The 18,762-nt window shown below is 26.4% G+C and overlaps 1 protein-coding gene across 2 annotated transcripts in view; it reads left to right on the top strand.

Annotated features, from left to right (window-relative positions):
* The window catches only part of Fbxl7 (F-box and leucine-rich repeat protein 7), a 183,701-nt gene that overhangs the window by 50,435 nt on the left and 114,504 nt on the right, over nucleotides 1-18,762 (top strand). For both annotated transcript variants that reach the window (XM_073975667.1, XM_073975672.1), the window contains exon 2: nucleotides 15,773-15,842. The gene's annotated coding sequence lies outside the window, so the exon portion shown is untranslated. The remainder of the gene's footprint in view (nucleotides 1-15,772; nucleotides 15,843-18,762) is intronic.

Raw genomic sequence — 18,762 nt, 5'->3', positions numbered from 1 at the left:
TGAATAACAGCAACAGAAACCCAAGTGAAATACAACAACAGCAACAATGAAATGGGCAAAAAATTGTCGAATAAAAAAAACGTGCTACACACTGTGGCTGCATTGCATTAATTTAAGTCTCTTTTTGTATTCTCATGGCATCCAGACATTCCTGCTTATGTTCAGCAGTTGGAAATGCATGTTTGGTGAATCATGCAGTTTGTAACACAAGTTCTGAAAAATGTGGAGATTAGCAGAAACTGTGTGTGAAATATCATATTGTGAAATATCACGTATGTTTCTTAAGTCTTTTGTTGTGGGTGGACAGAGTTAATAGTTGAAACATTGGGTCTCATGCATAAAAACGAGTAAAAGCGATGAGTTGAGTCAAGTAAGCAATTGCTCGTAAGTTGAGTTAGATCGAACAGCAACAGCTTTTGCTCAATTTCGTATGCATAAAAATGAGTTCAAACCAATTGCATTTACTTGAGTAAATTGAGATCAAACCTCTAATTGTTATTGAAGTACAAACAAGTCGTCAAGTGTAAGTGAAGTAGAAGTAGAAGCAAATAATAATAAAATAGAAACTGACGATGTACCTAAATTTTTTGTACAAAAATGAAAGATTTGTGGGTTTGATTTGTGGGTTTTTTTTTTTTAATTTTTATGTGAGTACAATCAATAACTCCAATTGCAAATGGAAAGCATTAATTTGCCTGCCATTTCCTTTGACAATCTTTTATTTGATCTACATCTTTCGGGAATTTTATCCATTCGCTTACTTTGGCAGATATAGGTTTTGCAACTTCCGCAATTGTTCGCTACACAGTTGGTTGATGGACCCCAATATCTGTGGCTATACCATTTTGGAATCCAGGATCTGCACAGAATCTTAAATAGAGTCGAATTTTATCAATGTTGCTGAGGGCACCACCACGTCTTTCTTCTGACTCCTCAAAAAATAATTCGCTAACCAGCAAATGCTACTACCATCAAATCTATATATTTATCATTTTATTATTAGTTATATAAAAAATAATAAAATAAGATTTCAAACCTGTATAAATTTTTATCCTCACTTGCTAAATTTGTCTTACGCTTTTGATAAAATTTTTTATTTATTTGTGGTACAAAATATTCAGCCATGATTCCTTTTTAGTGCACGCGAGTCAACTAAAAGGCATGCTCCACAAAATTCAAGCAAGAGCTCACAAAAGTAAGCAAAACCTTGTTTTTATGCATATGAAAATGAGAACAATCTCATCTAACTTCAACTTCTAAGTTCAAACTGAGCAAGAAGAGATCAAACGTGAGCAGTGAGTAAAAGCAAATACATCAAATTTTATTTTGCATACGACAAGCACCTTTTACTCAAAAAATCGAGTTCGAGCTCAAGCTCACGTTTTATGCATGAGACCCATTGGGTAGAAAATGGATGGTATTTATCACGTTTGTTTCTTAAATCTATTGTTTTACTAGGACAAGCGAGAACTAACCGTTTTAAACAATATTCTTAACGATTTTTAATTCATAAACGCGGGTGGATATAAAAAAACGTAAACGTGGATTTTTTAAAGAATATTTTTTCTATTAACGTGGATTTTTTAAAGAAAATTTTTCTTTTAACCTCGATCTCTTAAAGAATAATTTTTCTATTAACGTGGATTTTTTAAAAAATATTTTTTCTATTAACCTGAATTTTTTAAAAAATATTATTATTATAAACGCGGGTGGATATAAAAAAAACGTAAACGTGGATTTTTTAAAGAATATTTTTTCTATTAACGTGGATTTTTTAAAGAAAATTTTTTCTTTTAACCTCGATCTCTTAAAGAATAATTTTTCTATTAACGTGGATTTTTTAAAAAATATTTTTTCTATTAACCTGAATTTTTTAAAAAAATATTATTCTATTAACCTGGATTTTTTAAAAAATATTTTTTTCTATTAACCCCGAAAATATGTGTCTTTTTTCCACGTTTTCGGTATTTTGTGGATTTTAGATACAATTTTGACCGTACTACCTGAAATTTAACACTTAAAGTTCACAGTGCTCAAAAAAACATCACCAAAAATGTTCAACATAAGTCCAAATTTTGGTATAGCCCCCAAATAAATGTACCTCCCGATTTTCGGTATGTTGAGCATTTTATCTACACTTTTTGCCCGAATTAGCTGTAATTCAACATTTGATGTTCTCAATGGCTACAAATCATCACCACCAAAAATTGTCAACATAAGTTCAGGTTTAGGTATAGCTCCCATATGACGATACCTTCCGATTTTGATAGTTTGAGGATTTTAGCTACATTTTTTGACCAAACTATCAATAATTTGACAAGACGTCCTCACCAAAAATGGTCAAGATAGGTCAACATAAGTCCAAATTTTAGTATAGCCCCCATATAACAGCTCCTACCAATTTTTTGATTTTTGTTTTTTTTTTTTTAATTTAAGTTTCTATTTTGAAACGAACTAGCGGTAATTTGCCGTTTGGGGTTCCTCGCGGGCATTTGTGCGCACGATAACTCCTGAAGGGAGTAACCGATTTGGTCCATACTTTGCACATCGTGAAGTATGTACCAGACTTAGATAAGGTTTCAATATGGACTCAATCGGTCCACTCCTTCGGGTACCTCCCACACTAAATTTCGGAAAAGTTCAGTTTAGGGCCTGCTCTCGAAACGCTTTGATTTTTGTTGTAGCAACTTATATTCTCTCCCCCATACGACGATACAAGTTTCATTACGGGGCAAGTCCATACTTCCTGAGAAAATAGCCTGAAAGGTGCAAAAAAACCCTATGACACCGTGCGTAGTGGTTGGATCGTAGGATAACTCTCGAACGGATCTGCCTTTTCGGTCCAAAATGTGGTCTTCGTAATATTTTGTGCAAACTCAGTTTAAGTTCGAAGATAAGCCATATCGGTCCACTCCTTCAGGTACCTCCCCCACAAAAGTTCAAAAATGTTCGGAAAAATTGTGCGTACGATAACTCTTGATGGGAGTGACAGATTTGGTCCACACTTTACACATCCTAATATATCTACCAGGTATAGGTCAGGTTCGAATATGGACTATATTTGTCCACTCCGTCGGGTACCTTTTTACATTTTTGGATAAATTCTCTTTAAGCCCTGCTCTCGGATCACTTTGATTTTTGTTGAAGCAACTTGCATTCGCTGCCTTAATTACGACAGTAAACGTTTTTTCAAGGGCAAGTCCATACTTCTTGAGAAAAAAAGTCCGAAAGTTGTAAAAACCCCCTATGGCACCAAACATATGTAGTGACTGGAGAGCTCGAACCGAATACTGCGTTCGTCCACACTTTGGATATTAAAATATTTCTTTGAATATTAGATGAAATTCGAAGGTGGAAGGAGTGGACCTTCCGATACCTCCCCCACTATAGTTCGGAAATATTCGCTAAAATGGTACTCTAAATATTGTCGAAACTCAGTTTAAAACACCCTAACTACCAATATCCCCGCAAATTTTTGCGCTTTAATCCTATCCATATTGTTTTGAAACCCCCCTAAATACGTAAGTTTTTTTGGAAAAAAAGTTCTTCAATCCACACAGGCTGAGGGTATATCTCTGTCGGCAATGTCGACTGATACTTTTTTACTTGTTTAAAGATGTTTTCCAATAACGTGGATTTTTTAAAGAATTTTTCTTCAAATCCTGGATTCTTAAAAAAACCATAAACGTGGATTTTTTAAAGAATTTTTTTTCTACAAATCCTGGATTCTTAAAAAAACCATAAAAGTGGAATTTTAAAAACAAATTTTCCATAAACATGATTTTTTTTAAAGACATTTTTCGATAAACGTGGCTTTTTAAAGACATTTTTCAATAAACTTGGATTTTTAAAGAATATTTTTTTATTAACGTGGATTTTTTCAAGAATATTTTTTCTATTAACGTGGAGTTTTCAAGAATATTTTTTTATTAACGTGGATTTTTTCAAGAATATTTTTTCTATTATCGAGGATTTTTTCAAGAATATTTTTTCTATTATCGAGGATTTTTTAAAGAATATTTTTAAAGAATTTTTTAAAATTTTTTTACTAACATGGATTTTTTAAGGAATATTTGTTCTATAATTTTGGATTTTGTAAAGAATTTTTACTAAAAAAAAGATTTTTTCTATTAACGTGTATTTTTTAAAGAATATTTTTTCTATTAACGTGAATTTTTAAAGATAATTTTTTCTTGTTTGTTCTGTTTTGGTTGAAGATTCAATCATATGATTGCTTAAGTCTGGAGTATTTCTCCATTGGCTTAACTTCATTACTATCCTCTTTGCAGAGAATAATGTTTACAAAACGCACTGACAGCTTGCAAAGTTTACTGATCGCTACCAATATCATGATTTCATCTCGGCGAAGGGAATTATCAATTGGCTTTTCAGTTTTTGAAATGATGATTTTTTAGTGAAAACCTGAACTCTTTAAGCATCGAGTATTCTCATGTTAATGAGAATGACGCTCACTTTTCGGCTTTCCCAAAAAAAACACCAGAACAAAATATTTGCGTTTTGTAAACATTATTCTCTGCAAAGAGGAAAGTGATGAAGTTAAGCCAATGGAGGAATACTCCAGACTTAAGCAATCATATGATTGAATCTTCAACCAAAACAGAACAAACAAAAAACAGCGAAGGCACGCGCAAAAGGGAATTTTGTAAATAAAATTCCAACAACAAACGCACAGGTAACTGTGCTGATGTTATTTCATCTTAACATGATTTGATTTCTTAGTTGAATCGTGCTGGCAGCTTGCAAATATTTTGTTCTGGTGTTTTTTTTTGGGAAAGCCGAAAAGTGAGCATCATTCTCATTAACATGAGAATACTCGATGCTTAAAGTGTTCAGGTTTTCACTAAAAAATCATCATTTCAAAAACTGAAAAGCCAATTGATAATTCCCTTCGCCGGGATGAAATCATGATATTGGTAGCGATCAGTAAATTTCGCAAGCAGTCAGTGCGTTTTGTAAACATTATTCTCTGCAAAGAGGATAGTAACGAAGTTAAGCCAATGGAGAAATACTCCAGACTTAAGCAATCATATAATTTTTTCTAATAACGTGGATTTTTTAAAGAATATTTTTTTCAGGAGGGTTGGCGTTTTTTATTTGGGATGACGACTTCTATTTTGTTTTTCAAAACTATGGAGGACTATGGGATTATGCCTGACTATTTTGAAAAACGAAATAGAAGTCGTCATACCAAATAAAAAATGCCAACCCTCCTAATTGTGAGACCGGGCACCGTCGAAATGTTGTTTATTGTTGTAGTATGAAACCAACAAATTAGTTATGTGTTTTTCCGATGAGAATCAACGAACGCATAGCAGTGGGAAAGATTTGGTTTTCTTTGCAAGTGAAGTTGCTCGAGTTTAGGTAGTGCCAAAGAAATTCTCGATCAGAGTGTTTCTTTGCACACGTATCTATTTGAGCTAGCAATTGACACTTGGGTATAAAAAGTTTCTTGTTGAAAAACAAGAAATAAGGGAACTGATGAAGATCTGTGGCGAGATCTGAAACTATAGTATTCCCTGCCTTACCCCTTGGTAAACATCGCCAAATTTTTTCCCACTAATAAATTAAAGTTGTTTTAATAAAACATTAAAACAAGGACTATGGGATTAAGCCTGACTCTTTTGAAAAACAAAATATTTTTTCTATTAACATGGATTTTTTAAAGAATATTTCTTTTTTAACATGGATTTTTTAAATAATATTTTTACTATTAACGCGGATTTTTAAAGATTTTTTCTATTAACGGGTATTTTTTAAAGAATATTTTTTTCTATTAACGTACATTTTTAAAGAATACTTTTTCTATACACGCCGTTCGGACTCGGCGATAAACTGTAGGTCCCTTAACATTGAGCTAATTTGAATCGGGGTGAACTCATTGATATGAGAGAAGTCTCCCTTGTCCCTTCTGGGATGTTTGTAGAAAAATTATATTACTTTCATAATCATATAATTTCTAAAAAATAATTTTTCACAATCGTAGATTTTTTAAAAAGATATTTTTCATTGACGTGGATTTTTTAAAAAATATTTTTTCGTAAACGTGAATGTTTAAAAAATATTTTTTATAAACGTGGATTTTTTAAAAATATTTTTTCATAAAAGTGGATTTTTTAAAAATTTATTTTTTAGAAAAGTGGATTTTTTTAAAATATTTTTTCATAAAAAAATTACACTAACGTATATTTTTTAAAAAATATTTTTTTATAAACGTGGATCCTTAAAAAAATATTTTTTCATAAACGTGGATTCTTTAAAAAATATTTTTTCATAAACGTGGATTCTTTAAAAAATATTTTTTCATAAACGTGGATTCTTTAAAAAATATTTTTTCATAAACGTGGATTCTTTAAAAAATATTTTTTCATAAACGAGCATTTAAACGAATTTTTTACACAAACGTACATGTTTTTAAAAAATATGTTTTCATAAAATTAGTATTCTTTAAAAAATATTATTTCATAAATGTGGATAAAAAAAAGTATTTTTTACTAAAAAAATATTGTTCACAAACTTGAATTTAAAAAAAAAAAATCACAAACATGTATTTAAAAAAATATTTTTTAAAAACGTGTTTTTTAAAAAAATTTCACAAACTTGGATTTAAAAAATATTTTTTCACAAACGTGGATTAAACAAATATTTTTCACAAGCGTGGATTTCAAAATAAAAAACGTCGATGTTTTAAAAAATATTTTTTCATAAAATATTTTCCATAAATGCAGAAAATTTCTAAAACAAATACTTTTTCAATATTTTTTATTTTTATTAACGTGGGGTTTTTTGACAAATATTTTTTCATAAAAGTGTATTTTTTTAAAAAATATTTTTTCATAAACGTGGATGTTAAAAAATATTTTTTATAAACGTGGATTTAAAAAAAATTCATAAACGTGGATTTTTTAAAATTATTTTTTCTTAAACGTGTTTTTTTTAAATATTTTTAATAAACTTGGATTTTTAAAAAAATAATTTTTATAAATGCGGATTTTTAAATTTTTTTTCATAAATGCGGATTTTTAGAATAATAATTGTTCATAAACGTGGATTCTTTAAAAAATATTTTTTATAAATGCGAATTTTTAAATTTTTTTTCATAAATGTGGATTTTTAAAACAATAATTGTTCATAAACGTGGATTTTTTAAAAAATATGTTTTCATAAACGAGGAATTAAAAAAACAATATTTTTTCAAAAACGAGGATTTAAAACAAAAAATATTTTTTCAAAAACGAGGATTTAAAAAAATATATTTTTTTTAAACGAGCATTTAAAAAAATTACACTTTCGTAGATTATTTAAAAAATATTTTTCAAAAAATTTAGAAATTAATTTTTTTTTCACTAAAAAAATATTTTTCATAAACCCGGATTTGAACAATATTTTTCACAAACGTGCATTTAAACAAATATTTTTCAAAAACTTGTTTTTATTTAATTGTTTTTTTTTTTTCAAACGTGGATTTAAAAAATATTTTTCACAATCGTGGATTTAAAAAAAAATAATAAACGTCAAACAAAAATAAAAAACGACAAAAAAATAATAAACGTCGATGTTTTAAAAACATTTTTTTTTCATAAAACGTTTTCCATAAATATAGAAAAATATTTTTCATAAACGTAAAAAATTATTTTCAATTAACGTGGATTTTTTAAAAAATATTTTTCAATTAGCATTCTGAGCCACCATCAACTTGTCAAAGCTTCCGATGACAAATATTGATGATCAAATCTTCTTATACAGAAGATCAAATACAAAAAAAGGTGGAAAAAATCATTGAAGAAATAGGGTTGTCAGCCAAGTCGGGCTATTGGAAAATTTTGGAATTAAATAACTGACAATAAAATAAATAATTAATTCGAGTATACAATTTTCGAAAGATTTGTGGTATGAATGCTAGTTTCCAATCTTAGCATTCGTCCACCCACTAAAATAGCATTCGAATATGCCTAATTATCGGACTTAACCACCCGTAAAACGTAGTATAATGGTTGAATGTGTGGGACTTCGGTGTTTTCCTAATTTTTCAATGTACCTCTTAGCTCATAACAGCTCAACTCGAAAGAAAATTAATTTAAATGGCATTTTTTAAATATTTTTCAATTAATGTGGATTTTTTTAAAAATATATGTTTCAATTAAATTGGTTTTATTTAAAGAATATTTCTTTATGGACCTTCAGGACAATTAACGTCAATTTTCTATTAACGTGGATTTTTTATAGAACACTTTTTCTTTTATCGTGGATATTTAAAGAACATTTTTTTCTATAATCGTGGATTTTTTAAACAACACTTTTTCTTTTATCGTGGATTTTTAAAGAAAATTTTTTCTTTTATCGTGGATTTTTTAAACAACACTTTTTCTTTTATCGTGGATTTTTAAAGAAAATTTTTTCTTTTATCGTGGATTTTTTAAAGAATATTTTTTTCTATAAACGTGTATTTTTTAAAGCATATTTTTTTCTATTAACGTGGATTTTTTAAAGAATATTTTTTTCTATTAACGTGGATTTTTTAAAGAATATCTTTTTCTATTAACGTGGATTTTTGAAAGAATATTTTTTTCTATTACGTGGATTTTTTAAAGAATATTTTTTCGTGGATTTTTTAAAGAATATTTTTTCTATTAACGTGGATTTTTTAAATATATTTTTTCTATTAAGGTGGATTTTTTAAAGAATATTTTTTTCTATTAACGTGGATTTTTAAAGAATATTTTTTTCTATAAACGTGGAGTTTTTAAAAAATATTTTTTTCTATTAACGTGGATTTTTTAAAGAATATTTTTTTCTATTAACGCGGATATTTTTAAAAAATATTTTTTTTCTATTAACGTGTATTTTTTAAAGAATATTTTTTTCTATAAACGTGGATTTTTTAAAACATATTTTTTCATAAACGAGGATTTAAACAAAAATATTTTTCCATAAACGAGGATTTAAAAAAATTTACACTAACGTAGATTTTTTAAAAAATATTTTTTCATAAACGTGGATTCTTTAAAAAAAAATTTATTCATAAATGTGGGTGTTTTTAAAAATTTTAAAAATAAAAAAAAATATTTTTTCACAAAAAAAAAAAATAACGTGGATTTAAGAAATACTTGTTTTCACAAAAACTTTCCACAAGCGTGGTTTTCAAAAAAAAAATAATAATAATAAACGTCGATGTTTTAAAAAATATTTGTTCATAAAATATTTTCCATAAATTTTCAAATTAAAAAATATTTTTCAATTAAAGTGGATTTTTTATAAAATATTAATTAATTCAAATTACATTTTTTTAATATTTATCAATTAATGTTGTTTTTTTTTAAATATGTTCCAATTAAATTGGTTTTGTTTAAAGAATATTTCAGGACAATTAATGCTAATTTTTCTATTAACGTGGATTTTTAAAGAACACTGATTCTTTTATCGTGGATATTTAAAGAGCATTTTTTCTATTATAGTGGATTTTTTGAAGAACATTTTTTCAATTATCTTGGAATTTTTAAGGAATATATTTTCATAAACATGGATTTTTTAAAAAATATGTTTTCAATAAACGTGGATTTTTTAAAGAATTTTTTTCATAAACGTGGATTTGTTAAAAAATATTTTCCATAAACGTGGATTTTTTAAGAAATATTTTTCCATAAACGTGGATTTTTTAAAAAATACTTTTTCCATAAACGTGGATTTTTTAAAAAATACTTTTTTCAAAAACGTAGATATTTTTGAATATTTTTTCATAAACGTGAATTTTTTAAAAAATACTTTTTTTCAAAAACGTAGATATTTTTGAATATTTTTTCAAAAACGTAGACATTTTTGAATATTTTTTCATAAACGTGGATTTTTTAAAAAATACTTTTTTCAAAAACATGGATTTTTTAAAAATACTTTCTTCAAAGACGTTGATTTTTTAAAAAATACTTTTTCAAACACGTGGATTTTTTAAAAAATACTTTTCTCAAAAACGGGGATTTTTTAAAAAATACTTTTCTCAAAAACGTGGATTTTTTAAAAAATACTTTTTCCAAAAACGTGGATTTTTTAAAAAATACTTTTTCCAAAACGTGGATTTTTTAAAAAATACGTTTTTCAAAATCGTTGATATTTTTGAATATTTTATCATAAACGTGGATTTTTTAAAAAATACTTTTTTCAAAAACTTGGATTTTTTAAAAAATACTTTTTTCAAAAACTTGGATTTTTTAAAAAATACTTTTTTCAAAAACTTGGATTTTTTAAAAAATACTTTTTTCAAAAACTTGGATTTTTTAAAAAATACTTTTTTCAAAAACTTGGATTTTTTTAAAAATACTTTTTTCAAAAACGTAGTTATTTTTGAATATTTTTTCATAAGAGTGGATTTTTTTAAAAAATATTTTGTTCATAAGCGTGGTTTTTTAAATTTTTTTTTGTTCATAAGCGTAGTTTTTTAAGAAATATTTTGTTCATAAACGTGGTTTTTTAAAAAATATTTTGTTCATAAGCATGGTTTTTTAAAAAAATGTATTTTTCATAAGCGCGGATTTTTTAAAAAAGAAATTTTATAAACGTGAATTTTTTTAAAAAGTATTTTCCAATGATCAAAAAAAATAGTTTACCTTTCAGTCACTCTTGTGTCTTAAATCTTTCGTTTCGATGTAAGTTTCCCTTCTCCAAATTGCCCTCCTTTAAATTCATCCAATGATTATGTAATTCCAATGTAACAATACTTCAACAAACTCCCACTACACCATTACATCAACAACAATAACAATAAGAACAAAGTATGCATTGTATTCGTCTTTGCTTGCAAATTGTTGTAATAACAAAAGCATTTTAGTGTTCCTTTTTTCTGCTTTTCCTTTTGGATTTCATTTTATTTTACATTGGAGTTTATTTTCGTTAGTTTTTTTATTTTTATTGTGGCTTTTTATTAGTTGTTGTCTTTTGTTATTGTTGCTGTTAAGTTAATGTATTTCGTGTGTCTCTTGTTTGCGGGAAAAATGTTCCATGTGTGTCTCGTATTTGCTGTTGTTAGTCTTCTCGGCTCTCTCTTTAGTGTGCAGAGAACAGAAACTTTGAACAAAATTTTGCAGGCTTTCTGGAATGTGGTAAGAGTGGTTTTTCGGATTTTTATTCATGCGAACGTCGTGTCTTTGTGTGTGGATGCATGCACAAGGTTGTATTAGTATTAGTGCATCAGGCTGACTGCATTTTTATACTTTTACAAATAAAAATTTTGTCGTAAAAATATTTACTTTTTTGCGTTTTTTCTTTTTTGTTTTAATTTTTGTAAAAAGAAAATTTTTTTTGTATTATTGTTGCCTTATCTTTTACTATTCTTAACAAAAGCATAACAAAATGTTTTGTTTTTGGAGGTTTCTTTGCATTTTTTTCGCAAACCAGTTAAAAAATGTAATAAAAAAACGATTTTGTGTGCACCACTCAAAATGTTTGAAAAGTAACAGTCAGCCAAGTAGAAAATCAGTTTTCGCTTTTTTTATTTTTAGAAATATTATTAGTAATGCTGGCTATGATTGCTGGGAAAATATATATATACATAGATGAGCAGTTAATGTGTGAATGTTGCAACTTTTATGCACTTTTAAAGGAATTTTTTATGTGATAAAATTGTCTATGGGAGAAATTTTTCCCTTTCGCATTTTTTGTGAATTATATAATAATGATATTTTGATATTTTTTCTAAAAATGTTTATTACTTCATTACCATAAAAAATTCACTTTCATTTCATATAAAAGTCGAGTTATATTTACGTACAGTTAGGCAACTAAATATTGGTGAAAGTCAAAACTGCAATTAATTAAGTATACATTTTTGTAATTCAGATCACAAAGACTACATAGAGAAAATATCTGGACTTGACTACAATTTTTGGGACATTTCGGAGCATTTTAACGAAGTAGTAAACACCATATTCGTCACTCTGTACATTACGGTGGGACTTTTATACCAGTGTATGGACTATCATTTTTATAAAATAATTTTTTTATAAATTTTTTTCACAAATCGTGGATTTTTTATAAAATGTTTTTCACAAATCGTGGATTTTTTATAAAAATATTTTTCACAAATCGTCGATGGATCGTGGATTTTTTATAAAAATATTTTTCACAAATCGTTGATATTATTATTAAAAATATTTTCACAAATCGTGAAATTTTTTATAAAAGTATTTTTCACAAATCGTGGATTTTTTGTAAAAATATTTTTTACAAATCGTGGATTTTTTATAAAAATATTATTTACAAATCGTGAATTTTTTATAAAAATATTTTTCACAACTCGTGGATTTGTTATAAAAATATTTTTCACAAATAGTGGATTTTTTACAAAAATATTTTTCACAAATCGTGAATTTTTTATAAAAGTATTTCTCACGCCTCGTGGATTTTTTATAAAAATATTTTTCACAAATCGTGAATTTTATATAAAAACATTTTTCACAAATCGTGGATTTTTTATAAAAATATTTTTCACAAATCGTGGATTTTTTATAAAAATATTTTTCACAATTCGTGGATTTTTTGTAAAAATATTTTTTACAAATCGTGGATTTTTTTTAAAAATATTTTTCACAAATGGTTGATTTTTTATAAAAAAATTTTTACAAATAGCGGATTTTTTGTAAAAATATTTTTTACAAATCGGGGATTTTTTAAAAAATATGTTTCACAAATCGTGGATTACTTATAAAAATATTTTTCACAAATTGTCTATTTTTTACAAAAATATTTTTCACAATTCGTGGATTTTTTATAAAAATATTTTTTACAAATCGTGGATTTTTTATAAAAATATTTTTCACAAATCGTGGATTACTTATAAAAATATTTTTCACAAATTGTCTATTTTTTACAAAAATATTTTTCACAATTCGTGGATTTTTTATAAAAATATTTTTCACAAATCGTGGATTTTTTATAAAAATATTTTTTACAAATCGTGGATGTTTTATAAAAATATTTTTCTCAAATCGTGGATTTTTTTATAAAAATAATTTTTCACAAATCATTGATTTTTTAAAAAAATTTTTTCACAAGTCGTGGACTTTTTATAAAAATATCGAAAGATTTCTCACAAATCATGGATTTTTTTTAAATCGTGGATATTTAATAAAAATATTTTTCATAAATCGTGATTTTTTATAAAAAATATTTTTCACAAATCGGGGAGTTTTTATAAAAATATTTTCGACAAATCGAGGATTTTTTATAAAAATATTTTTCACAAATCGTGAATTTTTTATAGAAGTATTTTTTACAAATAGTAGATTTTTTATAAAAATATTTTTCACATATCGTGGATTTTTTATAAAAATATTTTTCACAAATTGTGGATTTTTTTATAAAAATATTTTTTACAAACCGTGGATTTTTATAAAAGTACATTTCACCAATCCTAGATTTTTTATAAAAATAATTTTCACAAATCGTGGATTTTTTATAAAAATATTTTTCACAAATCGTGGATTTTTTATAAAAATATTTTTCACAAATCGTGGATTTTTTATAAAAATATTTTTCACAAATCGTGGATTTTTTATAAAAATATTTTTCACAAATCGTGGATTTTTTATAAACATATTTTTCACAAATCGTGGATTTTTTATAAACATATTTTTCACAAATCGTGGATTTTTTATAAAAAATATTTTTCACAAATCATGGATTTGTTTTAAAAATATTTTTCACATATCATGCATTTTTTTTTAAAAAATATTTTTCACAAATCGTGAATTTTTTATAAAATTAATTTTTAAAAATCGTGGATTTTTTTATAAAAAATATTTTTCACAAATCATGGATTTGTTTTAAAAATATTTTTCACATATCATGCATTTTTTTTTTAAAATATTTTTCACACATCGTTAATTTTTTGTAAAAATATTTTTCAAAAATCGTGGATTTTTTATAAAAATATTATTCGCAAATCGTGGATTACTTATAAAAATATTTTTCACAAATTGTCTATTTTTTACAAAAATATTTTTCACAATTCGTGGATTTTTTATAAAAATATTTTTTCATAAATCGTGTATTTTTTATAAAAATATTTTTCACAAATCGTGGATTTTTTATAAAAATATTTTTTACAAATCGTGGATGTTTTATAAAAATATTTTTCTCAAATCGTGGATTTTTTTATAAAAATAATTTTTCACAAATCATGGATTTTTTAAAAAAATTTTTTCACAAGTCGTGGACTTTTTATAAAAATATCGAAAGATTTCTCACAAATCATGGATTTTTTTTAAATCGTGGATATTTAATAAAAATATTTTTCATAAATCGTGATTTTTTATAAAAAATATTTTTCACAAATCGGGGAGTTTTTATAAAAATATTTTTGACAAATCGTGGATTTTTTATAAAAATATTTTTCACAAATCGTGAATTTTTTATAGAAGTATTTTTTACAAATAGTAGATTTTTTATAAAAATATTTTTCACATATCGTGGATTTTTTATAAAAATATTTTTCACAAATTGTGGATTTTTTTATAAAAATATTTTTTACAAACCGTGGATTTTTATAAAAATACATTTCACCAATCCTAGATTTTTTATAAAAATAATTTTCACAAATCGTGGATTTTTTATAAAAAATTTTTCATAAATCGTGGATTTTTTATAAAAATATTTTTCACAAATCGTGGATTTTTTATAAAAATATTTTTCACAAATCGTGGATTTTTTATAAAAATATTTTTCACAAATCGTGGATTTTTTATAAACATATTTTTCACAAATCGTGGATTTTTTATAAAAATATTTTTCACAAATCGTGGATTTTTTATAAAAATAATTTTCACAAATCGTGGATTTTTTATAAAAAATATTTTTCACAAATCGTGGATTTTATTTAAAAATATTTTTCACAAATCGTGAATTTTTTATAAATATAATTTTTAACAAATCGTGGATTTTTTATACAAATATTTTTCACAAATCGTGGACTTGTTATAAAAATATTTTTCACAAATCGTGGAATTTTTATAAAAATATTTTACACAAATCATGGATTTTTTATAACAATATTTTTCACAAATCGTGGATTTTTTTATAAAAATATTTTTCACAAATCGTCGATTTTTTTATAAAAATATCTTTTTCAAATCTTGGATTTTTTATAAAAATATTTTTCACAAATCGTGGATTTTTTATAAAAATATTTTTCACAAATCGTGGATTTTTTCAAAAAATATTTTTCACAAATCGTGGATTTTTTATAAAAATATTTTTCACAAATCTTGGATTTTTTATAAAAATATCGTAGATTTTTTATAATAATATTTTTCACAAATCGTGAATTTTTTATAAAAATATTTTTCACAAATCATGGAATTGTTTTAAAAATATTTTTCACATATCATTAATTTTTGTAAAAATATTTTTCAAAAATCGTGGGTTTTTTATAAAAATATTTTTCGCAAATCGTGGATTTTTTATAAAAATGATATTCACAAATCGTGGATTTTTTATAAAAATGATATTCACAAATCGTGGATTTTTTATAAAAAATATATTTACAAATCATTGAGCAAATTCTATTTTTTAAAAAATGGATTTGTTTTTTATTTTTTTTTTTTTATAGAGTACCTATTAATTCAAATATCCTCAACTTTAGACCAAACATCATATTCTATATTGTTTATTTCGCTTTCTGATAACATTTAAATTAGTTCTCTTAGTTTAGTTTTTATGTTGATTAACTCCCCCACGACTATTAATAATTGTTTATTTTATTTTCCAGATTTAATTTCTTCTATCCGTACCCAGTTAAAAATCCTATTATGTGGCTTTAAAAAAATTACAACAAACCCGTAAGTAGAATATTATTTAAATTTTTGTTACGATATTTCTATGGGTATTCAAAGATATTTCAAAAAGGAAAACAAATTTATAGACAAATTATTCTAATTGTGAATTTTACGGTTATAAAATGCAAGGCTTTGTTTGGAAAATATGTAACCAAGAACGGTTTACTTTGTAGCATATATTATCCAACAGATTTTTTTGTTGCTAATTTAATGTTTAATTTCCTATAAGATCAACAAAAACATATTTTGACATAAGTAACTATTTCTGAAAACAAAAAAAATAAATAAAATATTGGAAGTAATCCCTCTTGTTAATTTATGACATTTATGTTTATTACTAAAGCTACCCATTTTGCCATAAGCCACTGTATTTCCACTTCCATTCAATAATTATTTTCCTCCCTCCAAACACTGTGAACACTACTTTACAATATAAAAAAAATTGAAAACAAAAATATCCAAACTAAACGAAAAAAAAAACTTCACAATAACTGTGACTTGGTAAATAAGAGTGTCAGTTAGCTGTTGGTGTTATCCTGTCACACAGCGTGTGTGCTTCGTTTTTTTCGGTTGGTTCCAATGTCTCCGTTTTATTTTTATTCTTCTTCTTATACGATTTTACCTTCATTTTCACACGTATCAAGTTTGTGTTTTAAGTCTAAGGTTTCATTGCCAACACCAACACCACAACCCCAACCGCCGCCACCATCGACATTGTTGTTTGTTGTTGTTATTGTTTTTTTCGAGCCGTGCTGTGGCATCTTTAAAGTTTGTGTCTTAAGTCTTTTGTTTCATTTCACACCAATTGAAATTTTGTGTTCACTTCGTACAGACAATGTTGTTGTTTGCGTGTTTTTTTTTCGTTTCGTTTGTTTTTATAAATTTTCAGAAAAATAAATAATTAAATGCAACAACTCATGTGGAGGTAAATTGAAAACAAAACAAAAACAACAAAAAAACAAAACTTGTCTCCACTTTTTATATACCATGTTGGGAAGTACACGTAAGTACTTCTTAGTTCATTAGTTTCTTTGTGACACATTGAGACAGAAGCTCGCACTATCCTACCTTGAGGGAAAAAGGACGGCAATTGAAGGCAATTTTAAGTTAGTCGGCCTTTAGAAAGACATCTTCTTCTTGACACGTACTTCGGTCTTCAGGAGATCCTTTTGAGGGTTTCTGTCTATAGTAGACCTTTAGAAGATCTTATTTTCAAAAAGACCTTAAGAAAGTCTACCACCCAAAGAAGACATAGAAGGCCTCTGGCAGGTCTTCTGTCCATAACAGGCCCTTAAAATATCTCCCACATATAGAAGATCTTTAGAACGTTTTTTGCCCAAAGGAGACCTTTAAGAGGTCTGTACAAAGATTACCTTAAGAAGTTTTTCTGTCGGAGAAGGACTTCTGTCCATAAAAGACCTTTGATAGATAATCTGTCCATAAAATAAATTAATAAAATATGCTGTCCTTTAAATACCTTTAGATGTTCGTCTGTACATAGAAGGCCTTTAGAGGATTTTCCGTCAAGGTTTAGTAGGTCTTCCAGAATGTTTAGAAGGTCTTCTAAGGGCAGAATACCTTCTAACGGGCTTCTATGAACAGAAGATCGATTGAAGGTCTTCTCAGGACACCAGTCCTCCCAAGAGCCTTCTATTTACAGAAGACCGTCTAAAGGACTTCTATGGACAGAAGACCAGTTGAAGGTCTTTTACGGACAGGAGACCTGTAGAAGGTCTTCAGTTTATAGAAAACTATTGTATATGTAAGTATAGTATTCTGTCCGTAAACGACCTTAAAAAGGCCTTCAGCCTATAGAATGCCCTTGGATTGTCTGTTGACCGTAGAAGACCTTCAGTGGGTCCTCTGTCCATAGAAGACCTATAGAAAGTCTTCGGTTTACAGAGGACCCTTAGAAGGTATTATATCTATAGCAGGGCTGCGGAGTCGGAGTCTGGAGTCGGAGTCTAGCAAATTTTGCTGGAGTCGGAGTCGGAGTCTGGAGTCGTGAAAAAAAGCTCGACTCCGACTCCGGGCAAAATGTTTTTTTCTACATTTATCAAAAGAATTTTTATTTTTTATGATAGAGAGATTAACTTAATAACATTTTGATAAATCGCTTATTCATTTTATAGGAAATCTATGAGTAAACTTGTAAGCAAAGCATTTATAATATTTAGTAATGTTCCATGACAAAAGAATTATAATTGCATCTTTCAATATGATTCGATTTCTTAATATACTATCACATTTATGACAAAACTTATATACACTCTGGAATACTAGTTTTAGATCTCACATATTTATACTTCACAATATAATGTGGAAAAAGTATTATAAGTTTATTTTGTCCACAATTAGTGGGTTATGGTCACTTATTGTGCACGAAAAATGAAATTGTTCATGAATTTTTACAAGTAATCTACCAATTTTTTCCAAAAGATATTGTTTTCATCTGATTTATAATACTTTGAGCTACTTTCAATTTTTTTTTTTTTGTTGAAAAATATTGCACAGTTCTCTGACAAATGGCCACCTACGAAACACTGTTTTTATTAAAGCAGTTTGCGGTGACCACTGAAGCTCGAAAACGAATAAACCGATCAGCATATGTTTTTGTGGGATCATTAAGAACATAATAATCGTGTATTTAAGCGAAACGAATTAAAAAATATGCATTTAAAAAAAAGGGAACTGTAGAAGTCAAAATTTCGCTTTAGTAAAATCTGTAAGTAACAAATTACTGTTGGCATACCCATCTTCATATTTCGACAAAATAAAACGAAAAAGATAGGTGACCCGTCCCATCAAAAGTCCTAGAAAGCTCATTTATACTTCGATTGATATAATATTTTGCACAAAGCATATCTTCTGCACAAGGATTAATCCTATAGAAAATAATGAAAATCGGTCCAGATTTGGATGC

This window comes from Musca autumnalis, unplaced genomic scaffold (genome assembly GCF_047663935.1).
Source record: "Musca autumnalis isolate F117 unplaced genomic scaffold, ASM4766393v1 scaffold_1, whole genome shotgun sequence".
NCBI lineage: Eukaryota > Metazoa > Arthropoda > Insecta > Diptera > Muscidae > Musca > Musca autumnalis.
The sequence above is the reverse complement of the archived record's forward strand: the minus strand, read 5'-3'. Positions and strand labels throughout refer to the sequence as shown.